This window comes from Podarcis vaucheri (assembly GCF_965113315.1).
Source record: "Podarcis vaucheri genome assembly, chromosome: 14".
NCBI lineage: Eukaryota > Metazoa > Chordata > Lepidosauria > Squamata > Lacertidae > Podarcis > Podarcis vaucheri.
Genome location: NC_138752.1, coordinates 25,475,566 through 25,484,359, shown reverse-complemented (window position 1 = coordinate 25,484,359; position 8,794 = coordinate 25,475,566).

Here is an 8,794-nt window from a genome sequence, read left to right as displayed (position 1 = left end):
TCACTTTTTGAATAATAAGAATTATATGTCACGGCGGGGGGATCAGGATTTTAGAGATGCTTAGTTGGGGAATGGCCATAAAAAAGGTTGGGAACCACTGGTCTAAACTAAAAATGACAAAACCTCTTCGTTCCTTTCTCTACAAATTACACACTGTTTTTCTGTCCAGTTTCCTCAGTAAAGTGATATCCAGACTTTCCTCTCTGGACTCTGTCAGCATGATTTAAGTGAATTGCTAAAACTTCCCTCCAGCATTTTATTTTTAGTAGATGGGATTTTTGCTTGTATGGAACAGCATTCCTACATGGGAGCCCTCAGCCACACTTGTTGCTCACATACCAGCAAATTTATATTGAAGAATTGTAGTCAATTGGGATGCCTTGCACAACAAGCCCACTTCCTGTTGTGGAGCGGTGGGAGGCACAGTTCTGGCAGATAGAGGATGGCCCAGAGGAAGACACACCAGCAGCTACTGGGGGCCCTTGGGACTCTGGCCAGGAGACCTCAGCACCCAAGTGGAACATGGAAGGGCATCAGAGGAGATGGATGAGAAGCCAGTGGGAGAGCAGGAAGAAGAGAAGGAGAGATCCCACAGCCCTCCAACAGGGAGGGGGCTAGGATGCTGGAGAAGCTGATAGACTATGCTGGAATGGGGGAAATGACCGGGAGAATCAGAAATCAAGAAGACAAGAACTTTAACAGGGAATGGGGGGAATTTATAAGTTCCATTGGAGAACACTGTAAAGAACTATGGCAGGAATTGGCAGGACTGTTATAACACTTGTAACAAGACCTATGGTAAGAGTTTTAAGAAAAAACAGAAGTTATTATAAGATGCAGTTGAAAAATACTAGTTGTTGTTGTTGTTGTCGTTGTTGTTGTTGTTGTTGTTGTTGTTGTTATTATTATTATTATTATTATTATTATTATTATTATTATTATTATTATTTATTTGTACCCTGCCCATCTGGTTTGGTTTCCCCAGCCACTCTTCCACAAATACCAAAAATACACTAATATGTCATACATTAAAAACTTCCCTGAACAGGGCTGCCTTAAGGTGTCTTCTGACGGAATAACAGAAACCATGGAGGGGTGGAGGGAAGTCTTAGGATTTTTATAAATGATTTTAATTGTTTTTACATATAATCACATTACATAACATCATATCCTCTTGTTTTATCTTTTTGGCTCGACTGAGCCTAAGGACTTCCCTCCCTCTCGTCTGATGGTTTACAAAATTAAACTGTACATCTTTACATTTCGCTTCGTTTCCTATCCTTGTTATATCATTACCTAAAAGATTATATTACTGAACCTGAATAGGTAGCAATTTCACCTTACAGATTTTCAGATAACCCTGCGAATGGTGTTAATTGCTTACAGTTGTCTTTCAAATATAATATAAACTTGTTCCAGTCCTTTTGGAATGCTTGGTCTCGCTGGTTCCGGATTCTTCCCATCAGTTTTGTCAGTTCTGCAAAGTCCATCATTTTCATCTGCCACTCTTCTTTTGTTGGTAACTCCTGTTGTTTTCATCTTTATTTTTTATTTTTTTTATATATAAAATTTTTATTGGTTTTACAAAATTTTTAAATAACAAACAAACACTTAAAAAGACAAACATACACGTATAGTTTCATGCCATATTTTCATAAACCTCTTTTCTTGGACTTCCCCTCCCCCCCCCTTTCTGCATCCCAATGTCCATTATTTTTAGCAACTCCCAATTGTTACTTCCAACCTCTGTTATCTTAGTCTTCTCTATATTCTGACCTTATACCACTGTATCCCTTTGTCTCTGAAAACCACAACACTTTAACATTCATTGAGTTTATAATAGTCCTTAAGGTAACTTTTAAATTTTCTCCATTCTTCTTCCACCGTCTCCTTTCGTTGGTCACGGATTCTGCCTGTCATCTCAGCCGATGTCATATAGTCCATCACTTTCATCTGCCATTCTTCCAAAGTGGGTAGATCTTGTGTCTTCCAATACTTCGCGATAAGTATTCTTGCTGCTGTTGTGGCATACATAAAAAAAGTTCTATCCCCTTTAGACACCAATTGGCCGACAATGCCCAAGAGAAAGGCCTCTGGCTTTTTAGGAAAAGTACATTTAAGTACCTTTTTCATTTCATTATAGATCATTTCCCAGAAAGCCTTAATCTTCGGGCACGTCCACCAGAGGTGGTAAAAGGTACCTTCAGTCTCTCTACATTTCCAACATTTATTATCGGGCAAATGGTAGATTTTTGCCAGTTTGACTGGGGTCATGTACCACCTATAAACCATTTTCATAATATTTTCCTTTAATGCATTACATGCCGTGAATTTAATACCGGTGTTCCATAACCATTCCCAGTCAGCTGACATGATATTGTGCCCAACGTCCTGTGCCCACTTGATCATAACCGATTTGACTGTTTCGTCCTGTGTATTCCATTTCAGCAACAAGTTATACATTCTAGATAAAATCTTGGTATTGGGTTCTAATAACTCAGTTTCTAGTTTTGATTTTTCCACCTGGAAGCCAATTTTCCTATCCTGTTTAAAAAACTCCATTATTTGACGGTATTGAAACCAATTTTGTACTTTATGTTTCAATTTCTCCTGGCTTTGTAGTTTAAGCTTATCTCCATCCTGTTCCAAAATTTCCCAATACTTCGGCCATCCGACCTCCATATTGAGTTTCTTCACTGCTTTAGCCTCCACTGGTGACACCCATCTAGGGGTTTTATTTTCCAACAAATCTTTATATCTTGTCCAAACATTATATAGTGCTTTCCTAACAATATGATTTTTAAAAGCGCTATTAGCTTTATCATACCATAAATATGCATGCCAACCAAAAGCATTGTTGAAACCCTCCAGATCCAAAATGTCCGTATTCTCGAGGAGCATCCATTCTTTCAGCCAGCAAAAAGCTGCTGCCTCATAGTACAATTTTAAGTCCGGCAGGGCAAAACCCCCTCTTTCTTTTGCATCTGTCAATATTTTAAATTTAATTCTGGGCTTTTTGCCCTGCCAGACAAATTTCGAAATATCTTTCTGCCACCTCTTGAAACATTCCATCTTGTCAAGAATCTGCAAGGTCTGAAACAAAAATAGCATTCTAGGCAATACATTCATTTTAATCACCGCAATTCGGCCTAACATTGACAATTTCAAATTTGACCATATTTCTAGATCTTTTTTGATTTCTGACCAACATTTTTCATAATTGTCCTTATACAAGTTCACATTTTTAGATGTCAAGTAAACCCCTAAGTATTTGACCTTCTTAACCACTGTCAGCCCTGTCTCTTCTTGGAATTTCTCCTTTTCCATATCTGTTAAGTTTTTTCCTAAAACTTTGGTTTTTTGTTTATTCAACTTAAATCCTGCGACCTGGCCAAACTGTTGTATTATTTCTAGAACCTTTTTCGTACTAGTGATTGGCTCTTGTAAAGTCAAAACTAAGTCATCTGCAAACGCTCTTAACTTGTAATGTTTAGCTCCGACCTGCACTCCTTTAACCTGCTGGTCATTCCTTATCATATTCAGCAACACCTCCAGAACTGAAATAAAAAGTAATGGGGAAATTGGGCACCCCTGTCGTGTTCCTTTTTCTATCTTAAGCTCCTCAGTTACTACGTTGTTTACAATCAATTTAGCCTTTTGTTCAGAATATATTGCAGCCATACCATTCTCAAAACCTTGGCCTACCCCCATCCCATGAAGGTTCTTCATCATAAAGCTCCAAGAAATATTATCAAAGGCTTTCTCCGCGTCCACAAAAATCAGTACTGCTTTAGTGTTTATATTCACCTCTAGCTTTTCCAAAATGTCTATTACATTCCTTATATTGTCTGCCAGGTGTCTTTTAGGGAGAAAGCCTGCTTGGTTCTTATGAATCCTTTCCATCAACACTCTTTTAAATCTTTTTGCCAAAATGTCTGCAAAAATTTTATAATCCACATTAAGTAGTGATATTGGGCGGTAGTTCTTCAGTTGAGTCTTTTCAGTCTCTGTCTTTGGTATGAGTGAAACATATGCTTCTTTCCACGATTCAGGTGCCTTCTTTCCCTCAAGGATCTCATTACAAACTTCTTTTAATGGTTGAGTCAACCATTCCTTCAACGATTTGTAATATCTAGAAGTCAGTCCATCTGGTCCTGGAGATTTGCCCAATTGCATGTTCTGAATGGCAGCCTCAATCTCTTGTTCTGATATTCTCTGGTTCAGATCCATCTTACTTTGATGAGAGATTTTTTGTAATCCATATTTATCAAGGAATTTGTCTATATCTTCTTCATTTTGCGAACCTTTAGTATATAGCTTTTTAAAATAACTCAAAAAACAGTTTCTAATTTCATTAGGTTTAGATATATTCTTTCCATCCACTTCTAGGCTTGTAACCGTATTCAATTTCTGCCTTTTCTTCAGTTGCCATGCCAGAAGTTTGCCACATTTATTTGCTGATTCAAATGTCTTTTGTTTCATTTGTTTTATCTTCCATTCAATCTCTTGGTTCATCAATTCCATATATTGTGTTTGATATAACTTGATCTCTCTTAGAATCTCCTGGGACTTTGGTTTTGTTCTTAATTTTTTCTCTCCTTCCTTTATCTTTTCCAAAATCTTTTCTTTTTTCTCATTTTGTTTTTTTCTCTTTATTGAATTTTGTTGAATCAGGAAGCCTCTCATCACTGCTTTACTTGCGTCCCAGATCACTCTCTTTTCCACGTCGGTCCTCAAATTTATTTCAAAATAGTCTTTTAAGGTTTTTTGGGCCTTCATAAGGATCTCCTTATCTCGAAAGAGGGTGTCATTCATTCTCCATCTGAATTGACCAGTTGTTGTAAGTTTCATCTCCATCCTCACGGCATTATGGTCGGAGCAAGTTTTTGGGCAGATTTCCACCTTCTTAACCTTTGGAGCCATACCACTAGTAATCCAAATTTGATCGATTCTGGTCCAGGTCATCATTGCTTGAGAAAAAAAGGTTCCCTCTCTCTCCAGAGGGTTCCTTGTTCTCCATATATCTATCAAATCCATGTTTTCCGTCATTTCGAAAAAAGTCTTAGGAAGTCTCCCTTCCTTGCTCACTGTTAGTCTTTGTGCCTTGTCCATGTTAGTGGAGACCACACCATTCATGTCTCCCATGATTATCATATTGTAATCCAGATAGTCCATCAGAGTTTCATGAAGTCTCTTAAAGAAGTCAGATTTACCTTCATTTGGTGCATAAATTCCCACAACTAAAAATTTTTCTCCTTGTACTTGTATCTCCACCGCCAGATATCTCCCTTGTTCATCTTTAAATATCATTTTTGGGGCCCATTTCTCTTTCACATATATTACAACTCCTCTTTTCTTGACTTTATCTGATGCAATAAATTCTTGTCCTAGTCTTTTATTTATAAGTAGTCTTCTATGGGCTCTAGTTATGTGGGTTTCTTGTAGACATATCAAGTCCAGTTGTTCTCTGTTCAAAATATGAAACACTTGTCTTCTCTTCAGAGGCCCATTAAGTCCATTACAATTCCAACTAAGGAATTGCAAAGCCATCTTATTATTTTTCTGAAGCTCCTCCAACAGCTCCAAGTTGTTGCTCTTCTTCTGATGGTGGTGGTTTTTGTCCAAACGAGAGATTCAAGATGTCTAGTACTCTCCTCTGTTCTGCAAGTACGTCCACTGTCCCCTTCTGTAGATCCTCCTGATTTCTTGCTAAAAATTTATCCTTGTCTTGAATAGTCTTTATCTTCACCTTCTTTCCCCTGTAATCAAATGACAGTCCTTGTGGAAATTCCCACCTGAAGCGGATAGAGTTTTTCTTCAGCAGAAGAGTCAAATCTTTGTAGAAGTTTCTTAAATCCAGAATATATTTTGGAATATCTTTAAAAATCTGTATAGCTGAATTTCCAATTTGCAAGGCCTTTCCAAAGTGTAGCCCTAATATTTTATCTCTTTCGTCCTTGGATCTAAATGTAATCAGGCAATCTCTCGGGGTCTTTCTGTCCTGCTTTTTGCCCAGTCTGAAAGCTGTTGTAATTTTGAATTCGTCTTCTTCAAGATCCCAGCAGTCAACAAACTCCCGTGTCAGATATTCCGCGAGATTGTCTCCTTCATTCTCTGGAATCAGTCTTAATTTTAAGTTTCTCTCTTTTCTCTGTAACTCCCACAGGGCCAAAGTTGCGTCGTGTTCATAAACCTTCTTAGCGATCGGCTCTAATTTCTCTTGTGTCCCTTCAGCAGTAACTTTGGCATCTTCAGCAATTTTGCGCGTAGTAGCATTTTCCTCCACCAATTTATTTATTGATTCTGTATTCTGGTTTAGTCTTACTGATATTTCTGTTAATTTTTGTGTATTTTCTGAAGTCTGTTTTGTCAGAGACTCCAAAGATTGATTTATTTTAAGCAGGGCTTCTGTCACGGCATCCATAGAGACAGCCGTCCCTTTTTCTTGTCCTGTTGTTCCTGCAGATCCGGTAGTTACGCCTGAAATTGAGCCTCTTTTCTTTGTCTGTTGCTGCAGCTGCTGTTGTTGTTGTTGCTTGGTCTTTGCTCTTGTAACTATCTCTTCTTGTGAGCCACTCATGTCAAGGTCGTTTCCCACAGGAGCTATTCCCCGTTGGAAAATTCCACTGTCCCAAGCTGTGCCAAGTTTTACTTTACCCTCTAGAGGGAGCAAATCAAGATGGCCAAAAATAAAATGTCCAAGTACAAAGACAAAGGAGAATATCCAAGGATGTAAAAGGAAAGTTTTTTAACACAGTTAAAGCAAGTATAACTGGAGGCTTGTAGCTACAAATTGCCACAGTTTCCCAGTATATACTGTTTCATCTTGTGATGTACTATAGCCAGGCACTGTATAAACTTTGTATCGCAGTATCACTTTTACAGGAGGAAGTCAGTTCAGTGTTCTATTGTCCTAAAAGGCAGACCGTTTCATACTTTTGTTAGCTGAGACAGCAGAGGATTTTTTACTATAAATAGGTTGTGCAGTTACTAAAGTCTCTTTCACCTCCCCTCTGCCCTGCTAGCTAGAGGGGAGATCTAGGGTCTGAGTGTCCGGTTTAGTTATATAAAAGCAAGTTTCAACGGATGCAGATTTAGAGTTCCGTTGCTTTCACTTTCATGCAGTCGGGGGGAGGGAGACTTCCTTGATTTAACCTCCCCGCTTTTAGTCCGATTTTCAGAATTTAAGGGGTCCCGATTGTTTTCAATTCCTACTCACGGGAATTCAGTCCAAATTTTCTTTCAGGAAGGAATCGGCGCTCTCCGCTTATGGCGACGCGGCTTCACTCCGCAGGCTGGGTGACGACTCTCAGCACCGCGCTCACTCCCGATGCCGCTCCGTAGCCTTTAAAAAGGCTCTTTCGCAGTACCGGGGGGCGCAAAGGTGCCCACCGAATCTCCTTGTTCTCAGGCTTCAGCGCCTGAGATTTTAGGGGTCCCCCGCTCGCCGTAGCGGGTAAGACCCAAACTTGCGGAGCAGTCCTTCTCCGGAGCTCGGAGGTAGGACCGCCATTAAGCGCTGGCACCAACCGGAAGTCCTGTTGTTTTCATCTTTAGGCTAACAAAATTCTTGCCACAGTTGTTGCATATAAGAATATTGTTTTATCTTGTCTCGGTATCTCTCTACCCACTATACCTAATAAAAATGCTTCTGGTATTTTTTACAAAGAAGTCTTAAGATTCAGGGGATCCTAGTTTGTTTAAGAGTATGACTGATATTTGAATTTAAAATATATTTGTAAAATTGAATGTTTATTTTTTTTAAGGATGCTGCCAAAGCATGACTTCCCATCCCTGCTGCCTCCAAGGGCCAGAACAGCTGAGGCAACTGGTATGAAGGAGTGCAAGATTGAGAGCTCATAACTCACCACCTGAAGCCAGTTAAGGGCCAGGTCAGCACTGAAACCAATGGAGCCAAGACTCAGGTGGAGAGTCTGTGCCCAGCAACTGAGGACTATATAAGAGGAGAGGTAGCAGGCACTCAGGGTTGCCACAACTTTCCAGGGTGGTTGCTCGATTGATACGAGAGTTGCATGGGAAGTGACACTGGAGAATGGCAGAGACAATGACAACTGAGGGAAGTGAGAAGAGCATCACCTGAGCAGTGGAGGAGCATGTTTTAACTGACTGTAAAAGTGCCCTTTCTTTGGAAATGATCAAAGACTTTCCGGGTGATGTTGAGGTGCTCCTGTGAGAGGAAGCACACAGCTTGATAGCAGCTGCTAATGGATCGCTCTGGGCTGATGGTGTTCCAACCAGGAATACCATCATAGCTTCCTATTTGAGAGTAGCTCCCTATGTGAGAGGGGAGGTGCTAAAAGCCCTTCTGAAATATACTCGGAGTTGCATAGTGATTTCATGCTCTTTATTGCATCTCATAACAGTGAATTGAGTCCCCCCCCAAACCCCCCCAACCTTCAGGCTTTATATACATTATTTATACAATGGGTCCCGTGTGATTGGCTGACTCTGCTTCCCTCCTGGAGCCTGATTGGGCTGCTCTTGCAAGCCAATCAGTTGTTGCATTCTAGGATCCTCCTGACCTAATAGGTTGATTAACTTCCTCCTGGGGCCTGATTGGGCTGTTCCTGCAGGCCAATCCGGTTGTTGCATTCTAGGATCCTACCTGCCTATTGGTCTAGGATCCTAGCTCAGCACATAACACCTTCCCTGTGAACTAAAATCTTCACACACTCACACATTAAATGCTCATTAAATTTTCTGGTATGTGGTTGAACCCCACATGAAAATAGTAACAGCCTAGATGCACCCTGACTCTCTAAGATGCTACAGA